Source organism: Silene latifolia, chromosome 6, assembly GCF_048544455.1.
Source record: "Silene latifolia isolate original U9 population chromosome 6, ASM4854445v1, whole genome shotgun sequence".
NCBI lineage: Eukaryota > Viridiplantae > Streptophyta > Magnoliopsida > Caryophyllales > Caryophyllaceae > Silene > Silene latifolia.
Window position 1 is genome coordinate 112256208 of NC_133531.1, and position 24746 is coordinate 112280953.

The following is a 24746-nucleotide window of genomic DNA, read 5'->3' on the forward strand; positions in this document are numbered from 1 at the left end:
ACAAACTTGAACTTTGAAAGCGGAACTAAATCGGATAAACTAAAATCAAATAAAGAAAACTATGTAAAAAAAAAACGAATTCCAAAGAATCGATATTATAAAATCGAACCTTTAAAATCCGGGTTTGAATAGATGACGAAAACCCGCAAATATTGAATTATAAGGCATTTATGTCAATTTGAGAATTGTAAACAAAAGAATTATTTAAAACACAATTTTATATACTGAAAATTACAAAAGGAACGAAAAAATAAGAGCAAAGGGGAAAATTGCAGGAAACCTAGGAGGAAGAAGAAGAGCAGAAGCAGCGGCAGCCTCAGGAAGAGGCGCAGCAGATGCTGCGACTCTTCAAAGAGGTGCGGCAGATGCCGCGACCCTTCGAAGAGGCGCAGCTGCTGCTGCATTTCTTCTCGACGTCTGATTTCCGCTTTTTTATAAAAACGGTTTTAAAAGATTGATTTTAAGACGATTTTGAACGTGCTTTTGATATAAATCTTACATTAATGATACGAAATAAAAGATACAATAAATAAATAGGTTTTTACACCCTCAGGCTTACATGTTTGATAAAACGAGATTGACTAAGTGATGTAAGAGCGAGTCGTTGTTCACTCCATCAAACACATTTATATTTCTCAACAAACAACTAGTTAGTGGTTAAGTCGAGATCGATCCACGGGACGGTGTGCTTTGGGTTCTAAGTCTATCTACCTCAATTTATGCAAGTGTCACAATTGTTGAGGTTTGTAGTTGTGTTCTAAACTAATGAAAGCAAAAGTAAAGCAAGCAATGAATCAAAAGATGTAAACAAATGATTAAAAGCACTAGGGTGTCATGGGTTCATAGGGGATTCATAGAAATAGATCATACAAACATGTTCTCAATTAGAAGCAAGCACTTATTGTTGTGATGGGATCGAGTTAGTGTATATCTTACAATCCCTAGGAAGATTTAGGTCCCGGAGCCGAATCATCTAGATTGTACAACACCTACAAGTCGACTTAGTCTCCTCCTATTCAACTTCTATGCATGGTCTAATGAAGCTCGGGTTGGTTTATGTCTGACAACCCTCATTGAAAAGATACGAGATGGGTAAAAAAATGAAAGAATTCATAGGCTCGCATTTCATCAAACATAACATGTGCATAGGTTAAAATCACAACAAGCAAGCAAATTAATTATGAAAACATATTAGATTAAGCATAGATCAATCCCCATGTTTGTTTTCCCTAATTCCTCACTAATCCTAGTTAAGTAACTACTCACTTATTATCATGGAAGACATGTTATCAATGGTGTCAATCATTACAACAAGTATAAACATGATAAGAGAGTGAGGAAATAAACAATAAAGAGTAAAGAGTAAAGAGATTATACCAAACTTAAGATGAACAATTGGAAAGGAAAGATAATAGAAGAAAACTTGATTGATTGATGAAGAGTTGTCAATTCTCCAATAGTAACCCAATAATATTCAATTACCCAATAATAAAGCTTAAACAATAATTAAGAAAAGATTAATGTGAAATTTCTGGAAATATTAAAGGATAATCTATTCTAATGTACTCGTAATCTAATCTAGGGAAGGTTTGCCTCTACTAAGAGGGCTTAGCCTCTTGATTATTACAAATGGAATATATATAGTGGTACATCATTAGGTTAAGCAAGGGTAAATTAGTAAATAACAATGCTAAGTGTTGAATAGAGAATTGCAAGTCCCGAGGGAAATGCGCAGATCAAGCTGCTACTCCCATGAAGATCTGCTAGACCTCAACTGATGCACGGCTAGTCTGCAGGGAGATCTGCTCGTCCCGAGTATGAACTGCTCGGATCAGGACACTGCAATCCGCTCGTTCTGTGTCAAGGACGCACGGATCCTGGGACAGGGTTCCATCCTCTTGCTTAAAGGCCTACGAATCTATGTATACTCTTTTTCCTTACTTCTTTGGTCATCATTCTTACCTCCTCTTCATACTAGTCCATCAATGATTGTCAACAAGCTTCCAAATATGCGCAAGAGACGGGAATTCTGCCTCATTATCTCCTTTCCTATAAGACATATGAAATGCACTAGGAAAGCAAAATAGAAAGAATTTGACGGATAAAATGGCCATGAAATGCTATAATAGTATGCAAAATAGGTTCAATTAAGGGACTAAATGTTCGCAATTAAGAGTCACATCACTAAGTTAACGTTTAGTGGTTGCTCGACTCGAATATGCGTGGAAAGTGCCCTTGTTAAAAGATTTAAAAGATTGATTAAGATTGATTAAGGTAGAGTTGGTCAAATTGGTCAGTCTATGCAACGTGACATGGAATCAGAAGGATCTGAGCTTACGTGGTCGATTGATCAAGTACGTAGGCGTCGAAATCAATAGCGTAGTTTAGAATGCAAAGAGAGAAGAGAGGGGCGGACACTCGCGTGCCAAATATGGAGGCCGAAGTTCTCTATTTATACTAAACACATGAGAGAGTTTAGGAATGACACAGATTTGGAAACAAATTAAGGAAATATTCCGAGAAGCGTGAAAAGAGGGCTGGGGAAGAGGTGCGGCAGTCACTGCGACCCTTGGAAGAGGCGCAGCACCTGCTGCGTCCTTTCCCCAGAGGTTTCCTCCTCAACAAGAAAGATTTCAGCGTTTTAATTATGGAATTTCGGTAGATATGCACTTCCTTATTCCATAAAACACAAAATAATTAATCCCCCACTAACCCTAGCTAAGAAACTACTTACTCATTATCATGGTGAACATGTTTGTAACACCGCCATACACCAAGGTGCCTTACGAAGACCACCTAATGCATGTAAGTGCTACCATCTCGGTTATCCGGGGTAATGTATATCAAAAGGACTATAAAAGAACGTACTTTATTAAATAAGTTTAGTGCGGTACAAACCAAAACCAAAACTGTCAAATGAAATACAACTGTTCATAAATATCAAAACAAACTAAAAAGAATATATAAATTCAACGACACAGCGAAAGACTCCAAGTGACACGTGATTACTCGATCCCAGCTATCCCTCGCGCAATCCATCTCATACCTGCTCACCATCCCCGAATAGATCACCACAGTTTTTAAAACAATTAAACGAGGTCAGTTACTGATTACACAATATAAGATAAAGCAATATCAACAATACATACAATCACCCAACTCCGTCACATTACCAATCACCTGACTAGCCTGAAGGTCTAGTCCTGCCAGATTACGGCCACAACCAATAATCCACACCGCCAGTGGGGGACCGCTGTCGTTCCACCTAAGCCTCGCTCATCAATACCGAGCACAAACCCATGTTTCTTAATGTGCATATCCCTTTTGTGGCGAGTTCCACAAAGGGCAAATCAAGGGCATGAAGCCACTCCCGCAAGTGACTCCACTCAGCCGAGGGCGCACCTCGCGAACCATAGACAAACACAACCAACCAACTATATAACAATAATTACCAATTACCAATTCAATACGACATAGATCAACAACATTAAACAATCATCAACAATCAACCATCAAATACAATGTATAGTAACTGAGTAGGGAAACCCTACCTGAAAAAGCAATCACCAAGATCGTCACAATCAGCTAATCCAAACCGTTCTTCTACGAAATCACCTCCTATAATCACACAATCATACAATTACCATATATCACAATACTCCCAAAACCCCCAAAATACCCATTAGGGTTTCAACCAAAAATAATGAAACGACATAAAAATCATACTAGAACCTTACCCACAACGCGACGGTATCAACGGCGAAAAGAACTTAGAAATCTGACGACACAAGCCTTGGGATTTGGTAGCAATGCGAAAGAGAAAGCAACGTAACTTGTTTTAATCTTTTGTGAAAGTTAAAGTAGGGTAAAAGTGAAAAGAACTGACGGATTAAATTTATATATCTTTCTCGCATTGCAAACAAAACCCGTCAAAAATTACCCGTAAAACCGAATTACTTGATTGAGTAAGTGACTTACATGATCGAGTGCCCCCTACTCGATCGAGTGACACCTACTCGATCGAGTACCCATCAGACACTACACTGTTTCGTAACCAAAACTCACTTACTCGACAGAGTAAGCCTTATTCAATAGAGTACCCAACAGTACAGAAAACCGTAGTATTACAATGATAGCAAGGGTGTCAAACATCACAACATAATTGAACATGATGAATAAGCAAGGTAATAAAACAAGATAATAACAAGTAAGTAAAGAGGGATTAAAAAAGTTACCAACTTGGAAAGTAAAGATGAACATAAATAAAAAAGAATCCTTGAATAAAAATGGAGACTTGTCACTTAGTCTTCAAGTGTATACCCAAGAGATCCAAATGTAAATAACTTGAGATGAACACAGGAAATGGAAGAACAATAGAAGAAACCCTTTGATTAATGGTGGAGAGTTGTCAATTCCCCAATAAAACCCAAAAATTCTTCAAGTACAAGACTATATCTAAGATTGTTTAAGAAATAATTAAGGAAAGATTAAAGTGCAATTTGTGGAATGATTTCAAGCTAATCTACTCCTAATCTAAACTAAGAGAACTTAATATAAATTAAGAGGACTTAACCCTCAATTTATTATAAAGAGGGTATATATAGTGATACAAGGATTAGGCTAACTAAGGGCATAAATGACGATTAGACTCTTTAATTTAAGTCCAAAGCCTTGCAAGTCCTGGGAAGGGACGCTCGACCCCTGTTCGATGATACGCCCGACCTGGTATGGGGACGCCCGGACCGACTTTGCGTCGGCCGTCCTCAAATGCTTTTCTTCTTCTTCTTGCTTGGCTGCCTCGTGATCCGTGGCGATCATTAAGGAGCCGTGGGGATCCTTTGTTATTGCCCATTTCCTTGTTTTATTGACTTGGGCCTTTAGTGTTAGTCTCCTCTTCGATGCTTGGTCGTTAGATGTTATCAATTTAGCTTTGTTTCACTCCGTCTAGCCAAGCTAGTGCTCTTCCCCTACAAAGGACACCAAACCTCATAGAATATGCATAGAAGGAAGATAAAGACAAGATATGACCCTAATATATACTAAAAATCATAGGAACTAGGCTTGTTAGGGGACTAAATGTGCGTAAATAGGGGCCACATCAAATATCCCTAAACCAAACCTTTGCTCGCCCCGAGTAAAAAGGTGATTAAAACTATGACCCTTATTTAAACTAATGACACTAATATAGTCGATGTGAGATAATTAACGGGTCTCACTCCGCCCCTTAAACTCACAACAAGACATCTATGAGATAAGGTGTCTTCTTGCAAGGCAAGGTGGGGCTTGCCAAAATGGCGACACATCCAAGCATTAAGCACATAAAACAAATATTGATGCATCTACAAAAGAATAGCCACTTTCCTCATCTAAGTGGCGGAAATCATCTAAGAGGGAAGCAATTCAAGGGTACACATTGCATCATAGATATTAGTTCTCCACGTTACTAAGCCTAAGAGGATACAAACAAATCACCTCTAAGTTGTGTTAAACTTGGCTACTTTCGTCCACAATCGCTAAATACTTTTGTCGAGAGCCAAATCCCTATGGTGTTAGAAAACACTTTAGGATCGCGGAATTCCCCCTCTTGCCTAGACAAGAAGAAGGGTTGTCCTCTCTCCACCATGCAACAAAAGTAGGATCATCAATGGTAAAAGGGATCAAGATGGTTTTGAGTTTCTCGATGGTAGTTTGCTTGTGGGTTATTGTTCCCCCATTTTTGTAACATTTGACATTGAAGAACATTTCTTGCCATTTTTTATGTTTAACATTTTGATACTTGGCAATTTCAATTTTGCATTTTTGAACATTTTTCAAAGTAACCTCATTTGTAGCAAGGGTACTTCTATTAAAGCATAGGAGTCTATTTTTTCTCCTCATTTAATTGATGCAATTTGGAAATATTTGATTTTGATTTGGTACTTGAACTCAATTTGATATTTTGTGCCCATTCCCTTTTTGTTGACAAAATGATGATAGAAGTGCAAGGATGGTTTCATGGCAACAAGGGTCACCTTGGAATAAACGGTAGCCAAGGAGTTAACACCACAAGGCACTCTTGACTATGTCTTAGACCATGGGACAAAAGATACTAGTATGACATATCCTAGTGTGTCTTGAGAGTATTCTAGCAAACAAAGTCTCAAGGAAAAAAATTATCTACAAGGGCCTTATATACACTTGTCAAGCTTCACAAATAGGCATTTTCACAACATTTTCTACCATGCAAACTACATGCCATGATGCAACTAACATATATACAATTCTAATGCATATACTTCTATCAACTAAAATGCCATATAATCTAAATGCAACTCCTTACAACACATAGATATACAGACTACAACAACAAAATACACCACATCCTCCTTGTCATGTAAGCCTATCCTCCTCATATGAATAATGAAAATAAATGGAAGGGAAATAGGGATTAGAGCGATCATACCAAGCGGTCTTCACATTCTCTAGCTAATGCCTCAAGTGTACTGTCGTATCTATGTGAGAAGAGAAAAAAGACAAGTATATACAATTATACACTACTAAATTAAAAAACATATTTTTGGTTTTTGTAATTTTCAAATTTTTATGGATTTTGTTTTTATTAAATTAAAGAACGTATTTTTGGAATATAAATTCCCATCTCCCATTTTATTTTGGATATTGTCCTCAATGTACATGTAGGAGTAGGACTAAAAAAGGAAATACAAGTTTTTGGATTTTTGGATTTATGGAAATCGAAGTACAAATGCAATGATATGATATGAATGAATGCATGCTCTAACTAAATGCAATTCTATATGACATATATAACAAATGAATGTAATCTAAACTATGCTAGATGATGCATGTTCTATATTAAGCAATGGTCACCTATGATTAAACCTCCCCAAACTGATTTAAGCACTATTTCTAGTGTAGAAAGGGATAGGTTTGGTCATTAGTGACTATGCATGAATGTAAGTCTATATGTAACTAACTATATGAATCATGTGAGATATATTACAATACAAGCTAATCTAAAATGCAATGAAACTATACATGAGAGGGAAAGAAGAGGTATCATACAAAGGAGGTGGCATGGACAAGTGTCACTAGCCATTGTATCCTTCATCGTCATCATCATTGGGTACTTCATACCCGCTATGCCCTCCTTGCTCTCCGTAACCTCCTCCTTGGTTGTGGTATCCCCCACCTTGGCCACCTAATTCCCCTCCTTGGTTGCCATAATTAGGGAAGAAGAGGTGTGGTTGGGCCCATAATAGAAGAGGGCCTCCAGGATCGACGTACCCTTGTTGTGCCATGTTGTAGTAGGAGGGGTATTGGGCCAAGTAGTTGTTAACCCATCCATTGTGCACTCCAAGATCAACACGTTTCATGAGTGACATCAATTCACCCATTGTGCACTCCAAGATCAACACTATTCTCGGTCACCTGCACCCATCAGCAACATCGTCCCTGACAGAAATCAACCTAAGCAAGATTCGCCATTCAAAGGTTCGTGTCAGTAATGTGGAGCCAAAGGTCATGTTCTCTTCTTTTGCTAAAAATTTATGCGTGATTATTCCACTGTTGTATTGCCCACCCGTACACTAAACCGTCAATCCCGTGGACCACCGTAAACCCACACTACTACCACCATGTCAGCTAACCCATTCACCACTTCCGGGTTTCTATAGACAATGGGGCATCTCACCACATAACCCAAGACTCAGACAATTTGCCTATCCACTCTTCTTATGATAGTTGTAATACCCGCCTTGTTAGGGACCCGTTGACTGACCTATTGACCAAGGGAGAGCCTTAGCAAGGGAGACGGGAGAGATTAGATGATCAATGTAAACCGATACTTGACCTAGCAGAGGCCACTCGGCCGAGTATTTGAGGTACTCGACTGAGTGGGGTGTACTCGGCCGAGTATGTCCATACTTGACTGAGTACCTCGTTGGACAACGCGTTAATATAAAACACAGAGACTTAAACATAAATCATTTCGACGGTTCCTTTTCTCACTCTTAAACCTAATATCTCTCTCCCACTTCTCTCATCTCTCTCTACATATCGTGGGTGGCCTTAAACACTATTCCGGGGAGGGAGATAGTCTATGCGTGAAGTCATCGAGTCGGGTTGTCTCTGTCGTCGGCATCGGTCTACGTCTCAAGGTGAGTTTGTGAATAGTTGTATCTTTTAATAGATCTTTAATAGCTTAGTGATAGGGTACAATTGCTACTTGTAGGATTTGATGTGGAGTAGTCTTGCTTGAGTTTATATGATGGACGCAATTTCATGGAATAGCAAAAAGGTAGGGTTTCCATACTTAGTCGGTTTTTTAATTGATTTAAGATTGTGTTGATTGATTAATATGTTGTATTGGTTTGATATTTGTTGAGTTGATATTGGTTTGTGATATTGAGATTGGTATTGTTGAGATGAGACCATGTTTGGGAGATGGTTCGAACCCCATATTCGCCTCTTGTGGCTCCCATCACAAGGAAGATGTGCACATTAATGATCTGGGTACGCTCGTTGCGATGAGCGGGGCTTAGGTGGGAATGGTTGCGGTCCCCCACTGGCGGTGAGGATTACCTGTTGTGATAGGTAATTTGGCAGGACTACACATTAAGTGTGTAGTTGGTTGTTGAGTAGTAATGGAGTTGGAGAACGATATTGCAGTCGGATTAGTTGTGTTTGTGTATTATTTATATCCTTGTATTCTTTGTCTTGGTTATAAAGTTGACTAACCCCATTTTATTGTTGTAAAAACTATGGTGATGCATTTGGGGGTGGTGAGAAGTTGGTTTAGCAGGTGTTCGTTAATATGTTGCTTGCGGGATATGGAAGAGATCGAGTCATCACGCTGTCTAACTAGTTGCCGCTGTCACTTATGCTTAGTAGACCTTATCAGTTATTTCGGCGTTGTTTCCATTTATTAGGTTGTATAAACTGTAAATATACATTTAATAAACGTTATGTTATTGTTTATTTGATATACTTACCTCGGGCAACCGAAATGGTAGCGCCCTCACTTATTGGAGAAGGTCTTGTTAAGGCTCCTTTGTAAGTGGGGGTGTTACAAAGTGGTATCAGAGCGGCAATTTTAGAACCTGAACCAATGAACCAAATGAATGTAGGGTATCAATTTAAAATGAACCTGGTGTATCTGTGTTGGGAGCCCTCTTATGTCGGTTTTGGGTAAGAAGGCACCCTCATCTCAAAATCCCGGCCCCATCATGCTTAAGCCAGTAACTTCGCATGGATATACGTATGGGATATATGTGTGTGTATTGGATGTGTAATATGAGGTTTTCTTGGATGTTAGTTTGTGTTTGGTGTCATGGTTGAAGTATTTAGGATGCAAGTGATGGTGTAATGATGTTTGCTTGTGCTTATGGATGAGTTGTGTGGTTGGTTTAAAGTTGAATGCATGGTTGAATAGGACAAAGAATGTAATGGTAGATAGTAATGGTTTAACATGTAACGATATGACAAGGTGTATGAATGACTTGACTTAGTAATATAGGCATGAACGGAGTAGAGGCTTGTATGTGTATGATTTTGCTTACACAATGTTGGTGATATAATCAAGCTTGAGTAGGTATGTGCGTATGTAACATGGTTAGTTTCCGTTAAAGGACTTACGCGAATATGATATATGTTGTGCAAGTAAGTCGTAGAGGTTTGTGTAACGGATAAGTTGTTTTGCAGGGAAATTAATCATATTCGCGTAACGGATAAGAGGTTTGTGTAACGGATAAGAGGTTTTTGGTCACCTAGATTGCTTGTAGGATGCTAATAAAGGTTCAATTGATAGTGGTAATGCTCTACCAAGTCGATATTTCATGCCTTTTGATAGAAAAATCCGTCTTAAAACTCCGTCTTAGATGTATATAAACTGAAAAAAATCCTACTTATTATGGTATAATTTTCGAAAAATTCTTGTTGAACTTGTATTTTTGCAGCATTTCGAAAGCTAGAGCACCTCATAAAAAGAGGACTCGCGCTAATGTCGTGATCGAGGAAGGCCAATCGAGTGCGGAGCCGCTTGTCCCTAAAGCTGACGAGTCTCCATCGGTAATCTGTGCTAACTTTAAACAGTGGGCTGCTTTCGTAGCCCTAATGGGTCGAACTATGAGGCCGACCCGTTGTGTTGACCCGGAGATCTTGAAGGACTTGGTTGTGGAATCGGATAGATCTCATATATTCTAGATTTTGGGGATAGAAGGGTTGTACCACCTTCGTAAAAAGTCTTACCCGTACCTCACCCTAGAGTTTCTGAGTTTCTTTGAGTATGAAGTGAAGGGAAAAACAGTTAGTTTCTGTCTTTTGAACATCGACCATGAGCTAACCCTTGACTAGTTTGCTGAACACCTCGGGTTAGAGACCGAGAAGGAGGGATACATTAGTGATGTAGCGACCGAGAGTGGAGTATCCCAATTCCTACCTTATCTTACCGGCTGACCCTCCCCTACCTCGAGTGCCATGTTGATTAATGATGTCCAACATGTGTCTCTTCGCATGTTTTTGAGGATGATGACTTATTTGCTGTTTGGTCGGAACGATGTGAGTAAGATGAACTCCCACGAGGTAATGCTCTTAATGTCTTACCTTAACCTTTTCTGGGGGGAGCGCTTCCACTACAGTGCTCCTGGGGCAGTGTGTGCCAGTTTGGCACTTATGGCTCGCTTCAAGAGCCGCTATCTTAGTTGTGGAGCCATAGTGACCCCCCTAGTCCAGAGACTGACCGACTTTGAAGCTCCTTCGACGTCGAGAACTGCCTTGTTTGAGACTGCTCCCACCATGGATGAGCACTACTGGTCCCACATTAAGTGGCTTAGGAAGGTAGATGACGGGTCCTTAGCTTGGAGGGTAAAGGGGACCAAGTGGATGAGACTTCCTGAACCAGAAAACCTGCCTGTGATTAACCACTTAGAGGAGTATGACCCGGGTAGTGGAGAACCCCGGTCTGAGCTCCAGTTTTATCTGAACAACCCCGAGGTCCTTTTGGACTTGCCTGAGCCGGTCACTCCTTCGGGGAAGCAAGCTACCGTCCCGACCCCTCGCGAGCACCGGATGGAGGATAACCGGAGAGGTAGAGACCGGGCCTTCGTTTACCACACCGAGCTTCCACCTGACCTAGGACTCACCCTATCCTACGATCCATGACTCTAGGATGCAAATTAGTGAGCTTACGGAGAGGATATCTACCATGCTGGTGTTGAGGAACATGCATGAGATGGCATATCATCAGGGTGTAAGGACGGATCTAGATCATCCGGTATGGTGGAGGGGACCTGGAGATGACATCGGGGTGTTCCATAGCTATGGGATGAACCACAACGCGTGGAGAGCCCCGGAGAGCTACAAGTATGGTTGCCGCACAGGACCGTAGGGAGCTAACTATGGTAGCCAGTTGGATGGGACATGGAGGTGGACCGGTGGTGGCTACTCAGCAGGAGCATACCAGGGGGAGGGGACATCCGGCACCAGTGGCGGCGAGGACATGGACGAGGATACGGACGTTTGAGCTCCGTTTTGATTTATATTGTTTTGTTGTTGGATATTTTGATGGATTTCTTATTGTACTTGACATTTGGTTTGTTGGATGATTTTAACCGGGCCATAAGGCTAACACTCTATTTGCTTTCCATGTTAGTATGTGGTTAAGACTTAGTTCTTTGCATTGGTCGTTGGTTGAAACTCGTCTTGCTGGAAAACGTTACAATTTCATAAGTCTTGGTTTCAAATTATCGAGTTCTGTCCTTATAAACTCGACCGAGCACTGGATACTTGGCCGAATACCGAGTACTCGACCTTGTTCTCACTAGTACTCGACCGAGTACCCTGGGTTTGAGTCCGTGTTTTGACTCTTAGTCCGTAGTTTGTTGAATGAGTTGTTAAAACATGTTATATGTGTTTTCACAAGAATCTTGGTATCGACTTGTAACATTCACTTCTTACCCGGCCAAGGTAATTAGGAGATGCTACCATCTCGATTTCCAGAGGCGGTGAAGTCGGAGTTGCAATTAAGAAAAAATTAATATAAATAAAGTATTTAGTGGATTACATAACCATAAATGAATAAATGAAATAATGATACAACTCATGACTACTATACTATTCTAATGAGATGACACTCAACTCCATGTTCAAAGCTCGTCCCGTCTCCCACATGAGACCAACTCAACCTGCTCCCCATATGATCGGAAATATCATAGGGATCGACACAGGCCACCCCAGAAATAGGTGACAATTACACAGACACATAACACGGCAGTTTCAATAATTTAATATGAGATACAACATGATGAATTAACATGCAACATGCCAAAGATGTAAATGAGATACAATTACCATGTCGGTATCGGGACAGGCCCAGACGTACCCATAACCATTAGTGTCAGGGACACGCCCATGACACCACGCCACAGCATAAGGTACCGGGACACGCCCAGACGTACCGGGTCTGGAAGCCAACATGATCACCTGCTAGACGTCGTGTCTCATACACACGCGTCCCTCCGTACTCAAGCCAATAATGTGCACATCCCTCTTGGAGTGGGAAGCTCCAAGAGGTGACTAAAGCGTAAGACGGTCTCCCAGCCGTCCTACGTCTTCTCAAAAACAAAGTACCATCACCAACGACCTCCAATACAACACAATAATAACCATACATGGAAAATGTAATACAATACCAATTATATGACTCATCATGAACTCAATCCCAACATGTGATGGATAACAATTTCTCAAATACCAACATGATATAAAAATCGACTCACACATGAAAGGATGATGAAAGACACACAAATATGCACACAAAATATTGAAACCTAGTAGGATAAACCTACCTTTTAACATTCTTCACAAGTAACTCGAATCTCATATGATTCCATCTCGCAAGATCGTCTTATTCCTAAACATACCTTGTAATACTATCACAAATATATCCTACACTATTATAAAATACAAAACCCCTAATTATTACCCATTAATTACCCATATTACATATACTAATTATTAATTAATTATCCAAATCAAAAACCCCCAAATGGTAGGGTTTAAACTAAACAAAGGAGGGTAGATCTTAACTCACCAAGTAAGAGGAAGTAAAGAAACGGATGAACAATCCCCTAGAGCAAGCTTAAATCCCATGAAAGTGTGTTTGTGAGGGTTTTAGTGAGAAGGGGGAGGGTTTGAAGTGAGAAGAAAAAAAAATTAATGAGGATAAAGAGATAAGATTTCCTTATCCCTTCTGATTCAACGCCACTCGATCAAGTGTCGAGTCCACTCGGTCTAGTGTCACTCACTAGATTGAGTGTCGAGTCCACTTGATCGAGTGACCCTAACTCGGTCGAGTGCAACACAGTTCTCAACAATGAACAGTTTTCGTAATACAATTATATCTCACTCGTTTCTTAGTCATTTTAGGCGTGTGACCTACCGTTGGAATCGTAAGAGCACAAGCTATCCCCTCCAATTGGAATTACTTCCTGTCTAAATCTTAAGTTATGACAGTTTTAAGACAACCCTTCTATAGGCGGACATTTCCACTAAGTCTAGTATAGGTTATCCTCAATCCACTTTGTAGTTATACTTCACTCCCGAGTAGGCTTATCAAACCCGAGGATCCTGATGTGACTCATATTTGAGCACATTTAGTCCCTGAATTAACCTCATTCCCATGCTTTCTAGCATATATTAGGGTCATTTCTTATCTTTAGTTTCCCATTTTGCATATTCTTTGAGGTTTTGTGTCCTTGGTAGGAGAGGATTGCTAACCTTGCATTTATGGAGCGAAATAGAGCTAAATGGATTGCATCTAATCACCAAGCATCGAAGAGGAAGAGGAGACCGACACTAGAGGCCTAAGCAAATAAATAACGTGAAATGGGCAATGATGAAAAGATCCTTGCATCCCCAACACGATCCCCACGGATTGTCAAGGAGCCAAACAAGAGAAGAACTTTGTCCAACGATCCCAGCGGCTTGAGCTTAGGACGAGCAGATCGGAGAAATGATCCGAGCATCCCAGAGCCGGATCCGAGCGGACCAGAGAATGATCCGAGCGTCCCGACTGCCAGCCCGAGCGGATCTTCTTACAAGACCAACCGTGCATCAGGTGAGGACGAGCGGATCCTTGTGGGAATTGCAAGCACGATCCGAACATGTCCCTCGCGATTTGCAATTCCTCAAGCTTCTCTTAGGGTCTTAATAGTCATCTAAGCCCTTAATAACCCTAATCCTTGTACTTAATTTTAGTATAAATACCCCATTGTACTACCTAGATTATCTTCAATTCTTAATAAATCCTTAATCATCTCTTAATCAACTCTTAATGTAGTTTTAATTTAGTTGTAATACACTTCTCAATATTAATTACAATTTAATCTTTCCTTAATTTCTCAATTGTTCTTAGTTTTATTTGGGTAATTAGAAGATTATTTGGGTTTATTGAAGGACTGACAACCTTCCATGCATCATTCATCAAGTACTTCTATTATTCTTTGCTTTATTATTTGGATCATCTCCATAGGTATAATCTCTTTTAACCTTGTTTAATTATTGTTAATCACATCATTTATTCATCATGTTTTGCTTTGTTAGTATGATTGACAACCTTATTAGCATGATAACCTTGATCATGAGTGAGTAGTCCTTTAGCTAGAGGTAATGGGGACTTAGGGGAAACAAACATGGAGATTGATCTATGCTTAATCTAATATGTTTTCATAATTAATTTGCTTGCTTGTTGTGATTTCAACCTATGCACATGTTATGTTTGATGAAATGCGAGCCTATGAATCCTTGCATTTTTTTTACCCATCTCTTATCTTTTCAATGAGGTTTGTAAGACCTAAACCAACTCGAACCTCATTAGACCATGCATAGAGTTGAATAGGAGGAGACTAAGTCGACTTGTAGGTGTTGTACAGTCTAGACGACTCGGCTCCGGGGCCTAAATCTTCCTAGGGATTGTAAGATATACACTAACTCGATTCCATCACAACAATAAGTGCTTGCTTCTAATTGAGGACATGCTTGTATGATCTATTTCCATGAATCCCCTATGAACCCATGACACCCTAGTGCTTTTAATCAATTGTTTACAAACCCCTTTATTTGCTTTGCATTGTTTTCATTAATTTACATTCATCTTGTTGATTTGCTTAGATTACATCTCATCTCAACCCATAATTTATGACACCCTAAGACATAGCTACTTGCAATTGAAAATCCTACATCAATACCCGTCCCTTGGGATCCGACCTTTACTTACCTCTTTACTAAGAGTAGTTTGCGAAGTTATAAATATTGTATTGGTTGGTAGCTTTTGACGATAAGTTTTAACCAGGCCAAAAAATGGCGCCGTTGCCGGGGACGGTGTTCAATTGATTTGATTTTCGTTAATTGTTTTTAGTTGTGTCTTTCTTTGTTTTGAGGGAGATCACTTCCTCAAGATACTTCTCACCATTTTCTCTTAGTTTATTTTACAAGATGGATCTTATAGATTGTGTTATAGAGGACCATGTGAGCACTACACTCATCAAAGACCCTTTGCAAGCATTGGAAGCCTTAGAAGCAAGTGAGGCCAAAAACAAGCATTGGGCATTGGAAGTAGATCTCCTTGAAGCCGCTCTAGCTTACAAAGAGCTCACCTATGAGAAATCCATATTGATAAATGACATTCTCGAGGAAGCATCACAATCCACCAAAGAAGAACAAGCAACTAAAGATCATACCATGCAAGTCGAGGAGCAAGACGAATATGTCGAGGAATTTGACTACATTGGGTATGAGGAGTTCGTAGAACAAGTTGAATATGCCATGAGGGTGGAATGTGTAATGGAGGTGGAAGATGTCCCTAATGAACCTTCAATGGTAGAAAGTGAGGTACAAACGCCAACTCTAAAACCCCTTCCCCCAAATTTGAAGTATGCTTACCTTGATGAGTCTAAAACCAAACCCGTGATTGTTACTGAAAAACTTGATGAGAACCAATTGGAAAGTTTGCTTGATGTGCTAAAAGAACATGAAAAAGCTATAGGCTATAGTCTAGATGATCTTAAGGGAATAAGCCCCAATTTTTGCATGCATAGAATTCATCTACAAGAAGACCATAGGCCTACCATCCAAGGACAAAGGAGACTAAACCCCCACATGCAAGAAGTTGTAAAACGGAGGTTATGAAATTACTTGATGCGGGAATCGTTTATCCTATATTAGATTCCTTGTGGGTTAGCCCCGTTCAAGTGGTACCTAAGAAAGGAGGTACCACGGTGGTAACAAATGATAAGAACGAGCTAATACCCACAAGGAAGATCACCGGTTGGCGTATGTGTATTGATTATCGTAAATTGAATTCTGCAACAAGAAAGGATCATTTCCCCTACCATTCAGTGACCAAATGCTTGAGAGGTTAGCCTCTAACAAATTCTTTTGCTACCTTGATAGGTACTCGGGATTCTTCCAAATCCCGATACACCCGGATGACCAACACAAGACTACTTTCACATGTCCCTACGGTACTTTTGCATATAGGAGAATACCCTTTGGGCTATGTAATGGCCGCACTACTTTCCAACGATGCATGATGAGTGTCTTTTCCGACTATTTAGAAACCATAATGGAGGTTTTTATGGATGATTTTAGCGTTTATGGAAAAGACTTTGATTCTTGTTTGCATAACCTTTCTCTTGTATTGCAAAAATATGAAGACGTTAGCCTTGTCTTGAATTGGGAAAAGTGTCATTTTATGGTCAATGAAGGTATTGTCTTGGGTCATTTAATCTCGGAAAAGGGCATCGAAGTTGACAAAGACAAAGTTAAGGTGAAAGAGAAACTCCCACCTCCCGTGAATGTTAGAGGGGTGCAGAGCTTTCTCGGTCATGCGGGGTTCTATCGCCGTTTTATAAAAGATTTTTCCAAAATCGTGAAACCCCTTACTCAACTTTTCCTTAAGGATTCCCAGCTCCAATTCACTAATGAGTGTGTTGAAGCTTTTGATAGAATCAAGGAGGCACTAATCTCGGCACGAATCATTCAACCACAAAATTGGGAACTACCATTTGAGATCATGTGCGATGCAAGTAACTACGACGTTAGAGCGATTCTTGGCCTACGGGTAGGAAAGGCTTTGCATGCTATCTATTATATAATCAAGACTCTTGATGCCGCCCAAGTGAACTATGACACCACGGAGAAGGAACTTCTTGCCATTGTCTATGCATTAGACAAATTATGTTCCTATTTTCTTGGATCAAAAGTGATTGTTTTCTCGGACCACCATGCTCTTAGACATCTCTTTGTAACACCCCCCATACTCCAAGTGCCTTACTAGGACCACTTAAGGCATGGAAGTGCTACCATCTCGGTTACCCGAGGCAATGATAATCATAAGACAATAAAGAAACGTACTTTAAAAGAAAACATAGTTTAAGTGATTACATGATCAAAACCAAAACTGATAAACTGAAATACAAGGTTCTCAGACGGTCTACTGCTAAAACTATCAAAGCTACAAAACACCGTCGACACGGGAAGACTTCTAATCGCCACGTGATGACTCATCCCAGCTATCCCATACGCGTCATATCATACCTGCTCAATAACTGCTCACCACCTCCGAATGGATAACCACAGTTTTTAAAACATTAAACGGGGTCAGTACTAATCACAGAATTTATATAACCAACAGTACAGTAAACAAAACAGCTCAAATAGTCACACACAACCACCCACACCAATCAATCTCCGTCACCGACTGTCCACTGGACCAGCCCTGCCAGTGGGGGACCGCAGCCGTACCCACCAAATCCCCCCTCATCATACCGAGCGATAACCCTGTCCCATTAATGTGCACATCCCCTTCCGTGGCGGGTTCCACGAAGGGCGAAACTAGGGCGTGAAGCCACTCCCGCAAGTGACTCCACTCAGCCGAGAACACATCTCGAGAACCAGAGACAAACAATCACAACCATCAACAACAATCAATCAACAACCGTCATAAAACCAATACGATAATAATCGAATTACACAACACCAACAATGCATCATGGGACTAATACGAGTAGGAAACCCTACCGGAATGCAACACAAACATCGGACGATCTAGCACTTTCTCAAAACCTTTCCTCTACGAACCCTTCTCCTATACACATAATCATACAATCACTACCACATCAACATAAACATAGAAAACCCCCAATCCCAAAATTAGGGTTTAACGAAACTTAACTAAACATTATAAAAACGGTACGTAGGTCTTACCCTCGACGCAAGGATCATAAAGGTATCAAGAAAGGTAAAATCTGACCTTCCAAGCTCCAGGATTTGCCAACAATGCGATTAAAGCGAACGACGTAGTTTGATTTCTCTTTTCACAGTAATTAGGTTTTAAAAAGTGTTTAAAGAATAGTGACGGAAGTAATATATACTTAATCGCATTATTAACAAAACCCGGAAATCATCCCCGTCAGAATGGCTACTCGATCGAGTAGCTAAGGTACTCGATCGAGTGCCCCCTTACTCGATCGAGTATCCACGTTACTCGATCGAGTACCCAACAGGTCAGAAACTATTTTAAACTGCAACTCACCCTTACTCGACAGAGTAAGGCCTACTCGATAGAGTACCCCGAGACTCATAAATACGTAGTATTACAGTCTTCCCTCCTTAAAAAGAACTTCGTCCCCGAAGTTCAACCCATACATAAAAACAAACATACTAACTTGGTCAAGACGCAACAAAGCTACTAAGAACTCAAAACAAAACCCCAACTTATAAAACATGAAACCATGAACCCTTAACACCAACTCCACCAACCATTCCTACCTCCCCACATCGCTCACGATGTCGTATCAACTACATCATAAACTCTCCTGACACTAACTCCATACACTACCAACTACCATCCTCTAACGCTGCTAGCTCCATAATATATCATCCACTACCAAATCCAAAATCAAGACACTCATAGACATCAAACGGAATGTTACATTCTACCACCCTTAAAAGGAACTTCGTCCTCGAAGTTTACTCACACTCATAACCTCATCATCCAACTGTCAACACTAGTGAAATATTCTCACACTCCTAAACATCACACTACTACAAGCACGGCCAAGGCCTTTTAACAACATCAACCACAAAATATACAACCTCATTCTTTATGCTACACCAACACTCTACTGTGAATATACTACCATATGCACAACTATCAAAATCTCTTTTATCGCATTCTACTCCTCTTAAGATAAATGTTACGTCCTCGTAACTCACTAATACTATATCCTTAGTTATATCTTCTCATTATTCTCATCACCATCACATGTTATAGATAACCACCTATACTCTAAGCACTCGCCATCCATATATCCAAGGCTCTCTTACTTAAATAATTCTCTTACTTCAATTCACTCGTCACACCCCGAACCTGTACCTCAAAATCTTTAGCTTAACCCAAAACTTCAACTTTTCCACATTACCGCAATACGACATACCTCTCTATATAAACTATATAAAACTCCCATCGTCAAAAGCATAACTCATGATCTACACTTGTTACGTACACTCACACTAGCTCCTCAAGTTCTTTTCTTTCATTACCACAAAACTCATACATAACTTAACATGACACCAAATCCCAATACCCTACACTCACTATCTCAACAAAAGATTATGAACCACCTGCCGCTTTCGGATCATTACAACACATGTTCCACGAATCACTTGCCATGACTATGACTACCGATGCCTCATCTTAAAACAAGATCAAAATTACTGTAACAACTTCTCACAACTATGTCCCATCAACAGAATGTCACTATACCATGACAAAAACGAAAACATATACAACTCTCTTTCATATGATACTCTACCCTCATTCCAAAACTTAACTGGTAAGAAACATCAATAAACAAAACAACTGTCTATCTGTACAAACTGAAACTCACAGGAAGCCACATCAGACAAAACAATTTATGTGTAACTGGTATGTACTTTCGAAACTCGAATCATAAACATCCCGCCTATTCCACCACAACCGGTGACTGTATCGCAACACCGCCACCAACAGCCACACCGCAGTACGAAAATACCCGCATCACAACACTAAATACCGTGCCCGGATCACCACCCGAGGCACCACAACCACATCGATAGTCATCACAACTTACACTATCCCATAAGCACTGACTCAACATAACTTCTCGGACAAGAAAAACTTACTCAAATCCACTTTACTAAATCACAAAGCAACATATTATATGAATTAAACAGATAATAACCTCATGAACATCATCCCCTTACCACATCACGGAATAACATATATCATGAATACATACATGTATAACCAGTCATGCCAGATCAATCAAATGATTACTTTTTGAATATCATTCAATTAAATTACCGTGTCCAACATATATCACAGAACATTCAGATAACAGCTTTATAACTATCATACCATACCACTTTCCGTGAGGTCAGAACCTCGCACAAACATTTATACACATCATAGACCCGTAATCACATCCACCTAGTCAGTCCTGATCACGTAAGTTACCACTCGATAAAGGTTACCTGTCGCCCGAGCTTAACTCATATGCCCCTCATAACCTATTCCCCCATTCGCAAAACCATCACCTCATGCCAAGTATAACCATACCATTACTATTCAACTATTAGCACCCACCTCAACTGACCACATCTTATACTTCCTTACAACTATACATATCAATCCGGCCTCTACAAAATCAACCTCATTAGAATTGCTACCTTTTTAATATACCATCACCCTTAACCACTAGTCACAAACCATAACACTACCACTGTCCGGGCATCAAACCTCTTACACTCATCTCTAAACATCACGATTTATTTCCTATCTGTGGTTAACATCCCAAATAACGAACATCAAATCCATCAAAAACATTACCTCAACATTCTTCCCAATAATATCCTTAATTGTATAGTCACCCGACTCACCACCAAAATCTCATATCATACAGATACTCTACCAACTTCTTACTCCCTTAATTCCTCGAAACTCATGATTAATCATGTTGTCCTGAAACTTCTGTATAACCATTAATTTACTTACTCTTGATAGTATCATACATCTCGACGATTCCTTACTTTTATGTCACATAACTCCGGTTAACATTTTCCTAGTTTTACTCCCCTCATTCTTTTCTTTTACACTTGACAAAATCAATTAACTATTCAACTCCTTATCACTTCTACCTAACTCTTTAGTGTTCCGGTTACTTTCCCATTGCTCCAAGACTCACATCTCATTATTTTATATCGATATCATCTCACTCTTTCTTACCATGGATCTTCTCTTATAATGCTATCACTCACACTTGCCACTAATCTATCCATAAAATCAACGTTTAATGTTCAACAATTGCATCTCCCTTTTTACATCTCTAGAAATCAAAATTCCTTTGATACCGCTGATTGTCTAAGGAAATCCCATAATAGTTTCACTTCTTAATATACCAAATCTCCCAAACTCACTCACTGTCTACAAATCCACCTCGCGACATCTCTCCACAAAGTTCACTATATACCACTCTTCTCAACCCCTTTAAAACGAACTTTCACTATGTATATTCTTAACCCACACGACTCCTAACCATCTCCCTCCATAATTCTTTACACATCTCAAGTTGCCACTATCCACATCCTTACTCTCAATCTTTTCATTCTCACGTTCCTTAGACTCACATCATCCCCTGCCCATATTCACTTACTTTTACGTTACTCAATACACAATCATATCACTCATCTCATCTCATCTCAGAAAACATGCTCTATGTCTCAATTAAGCCATAACGATCTTCCTTTTCTTTTTCCACTATCTATCGCAACCACATATAACTCATGTCCTCCCACCGAATTCATACTCACCACAGGTGCCACTCACTACACCACAAGATTGGGTAACTTACGCGTCAAGACCAACATACATGTAAAACAATGCATAAAGAAGCAAAATAACACCTTTGAATTAAACATAATATGCAACGAAGTCAAAAGATAGGCATATGACCCAAAACAGGGGTCACTAGATCGAAATCTGAGCCACTCGATCGAGTAAGGGACTTACTCGATCGAGTAGGTGAAGATCAGAAGCACGTAAAACAAATCAACAGGGCTACTCGATCGAGTAACTAACGTACTCGATCGAGTGCCGCCTACTCGATCGAGTACCTACGCATTTCTCAGCACTGTCCAGTTTTCGTAAAAAAACCATAACTCACTCATTTCTTGGTCGTTTTGGGCGTGTGACCTATCGTTAGAATCGTAAAAGAACAAGCTATCACCTCCAATTGGAATCACATTAAAATCATTTATACATATCAAGTTATAACTGTTTAAAGACAACCTCTTTATAATCGAAAAACATAACTACTTAATTTTACGTCCAAACAACTTAAACGACAACATGGTAAACAAAAACAACCCAATACTCATAAAACCAGTAGTCCCAATCACATGTTACTATTTTCGAAAGCAAAGCAACAACATTCATCATTTAAATAATTTATTTAACTTGCCAATCATGACTTACCCACATGCTTTTATTCTATCACTTTTCGTAAACAAAACATACTCATACATTACAAATCCTATTTCCATGTTACTAATACAACAATATTACAAATACACTTCGTCACCTAAACATATTCATAATCACAAAATTCATATTCTCGTGCAATTGCCACTCCATCTTTTCCAATCAATTCATCCATTTTTCAAACAACATAAGAAAGAAGCAAAACCAAGATTGTTGAGGTGGATTTCGCTACTCCGAGAATTTAATTCTGAGATAAGGGATAAGAAGGGAGCCGAGAATGTGGTAGCGGATCACTTGTCTGTTGGAGGTGGTGTCCTCCAGTTAGTGCGGATAACGTCATTGCACGTACACTTGTACGGACAAGTGGGAGCTTGTTGGGGCTGGTGTCCTTTACAGTTAGTGCAAGGACTTATAAATCTCTAAAAGGATCAAAGGGTATATTTTTGTATTATAATCAGTTGGTCCACGTTTATCAATAACGGTTGGCTTGCTAGATAAGTTTGACGTTATTGTCCTACAGATGGCGGTGATCAACTGGTCCCTAAAAGTCACACCTATAGGATACGTTTGAGAGATGTGACGGTATGAAAATACAGTCATGTTGATGCCAAATTTGACTAACCAGTTAGTCTGAGTTATTTGACTAATAATTAGTCAAAATGTGATGTTGAGATATTTTATTTAATACGGATTAAATAATAATGGCTAAAGGCGAATTAAGCGATTAATTAATTAAATTGAATATAAACGATTTATATTTGATTAATGTATATTGAATAAATTAATTATACGATATTGTCTTTGTCGGACATGTGTTAACATTTCAACTAATCCGTGTTATTAGTTGATGTTTTAATTACCGATAACCGATGACAATTTATAATTAAAAACCCGTCGTATACGTTTTAGCAATTCAAGTCGGATCACGAGTTTAATAAGGAGGAAGTGGAAAGCCCACTCCCTCCCTAATGAAACCCACGGACCGCTGGTGTCCTTTACAGTTAGTGCAAGGACTTATAAATCTCTAAAAGGATCAAAGGGTATATTTTCGTATTATAATCAGTTGGTCCACGTTTATCAATAACGGTTGGCTTGCTAGATAAGTTTGACGTTATTGTCATACAGATGGTGGTGATCAACTGGTCCCTAAAAGTCACACCTATAGGATACGATTGAGAGATGTGACGGTATGAAAATACAGTCATGTTGATGCCAAATTTGACTAACCAGTTAGTCTGAGTTATTTGACTAATAATTAGTCAAAATGTGATGTTGAGATATATTTTTTAATACGGATTAAATAATAATGGCTAAGGCGAATTAAGCAGTTAATTCGTAAATTGAATATAAACGATTTATATTTGATTAATGTATATTGAATAAATTAATTATACGATATTGTCTTTGTCGGACATGTGTTAAAATTTCAACTAATCCGTGTTATTAGTTGATGTTTTAATTACCGATAACCGATGACAATTTATAATTAAAAACCCGTCGTATACGTTTTAGCAATTCAAGTCGGATCACGAGTTTAATAAGGAGGAAGTGGAAAGCCCACTCCTCCCTAATGAAACCCACGGACGGGTGTCCTTTACTGATTAGTGCAAGGACTTATAAATCTCTAAAAGGATCAAAGGGTATATTTTCGTATTATAATCAGTTGGTCCACGTTTATCAATAACGGTTGGCTTGCTAGATAAGTTTGACGTTATTGTCATACAGATGGTGGTGATCAACTGGTCCCTAAAAGTCACACCTATAGGATACGATTGAGAGATGTGACGGTATGAAAATACAGTCATGTTGATGCCAAATTTGACTAACCAGTTAGTCTGAGTTATTTGACTAATAATTAGTCAAAATGTGATGTTGAGATATATTTTTTAATACGGATTAAATAATAATGGCTAAGGCGAATTAAGCAGTTAATTCGTAAATTGAATATAAACGATTTATATTTGATTAATGTATATTGAATAAATTAATTATACGATATTGTCTTTGTCGGACATGTGTTAACATTTCAACTAATCCGTGTTATTAGTTGATGTTTTAATTACCGATAACCGATGACAATTTATAATTAAAAACCCGTCGTATACGTTTTAGCAATTCAAGTCGGATCACGAGTTTAATAAGGAGGAAGTGGAAAGCCCACTCCCTCCCT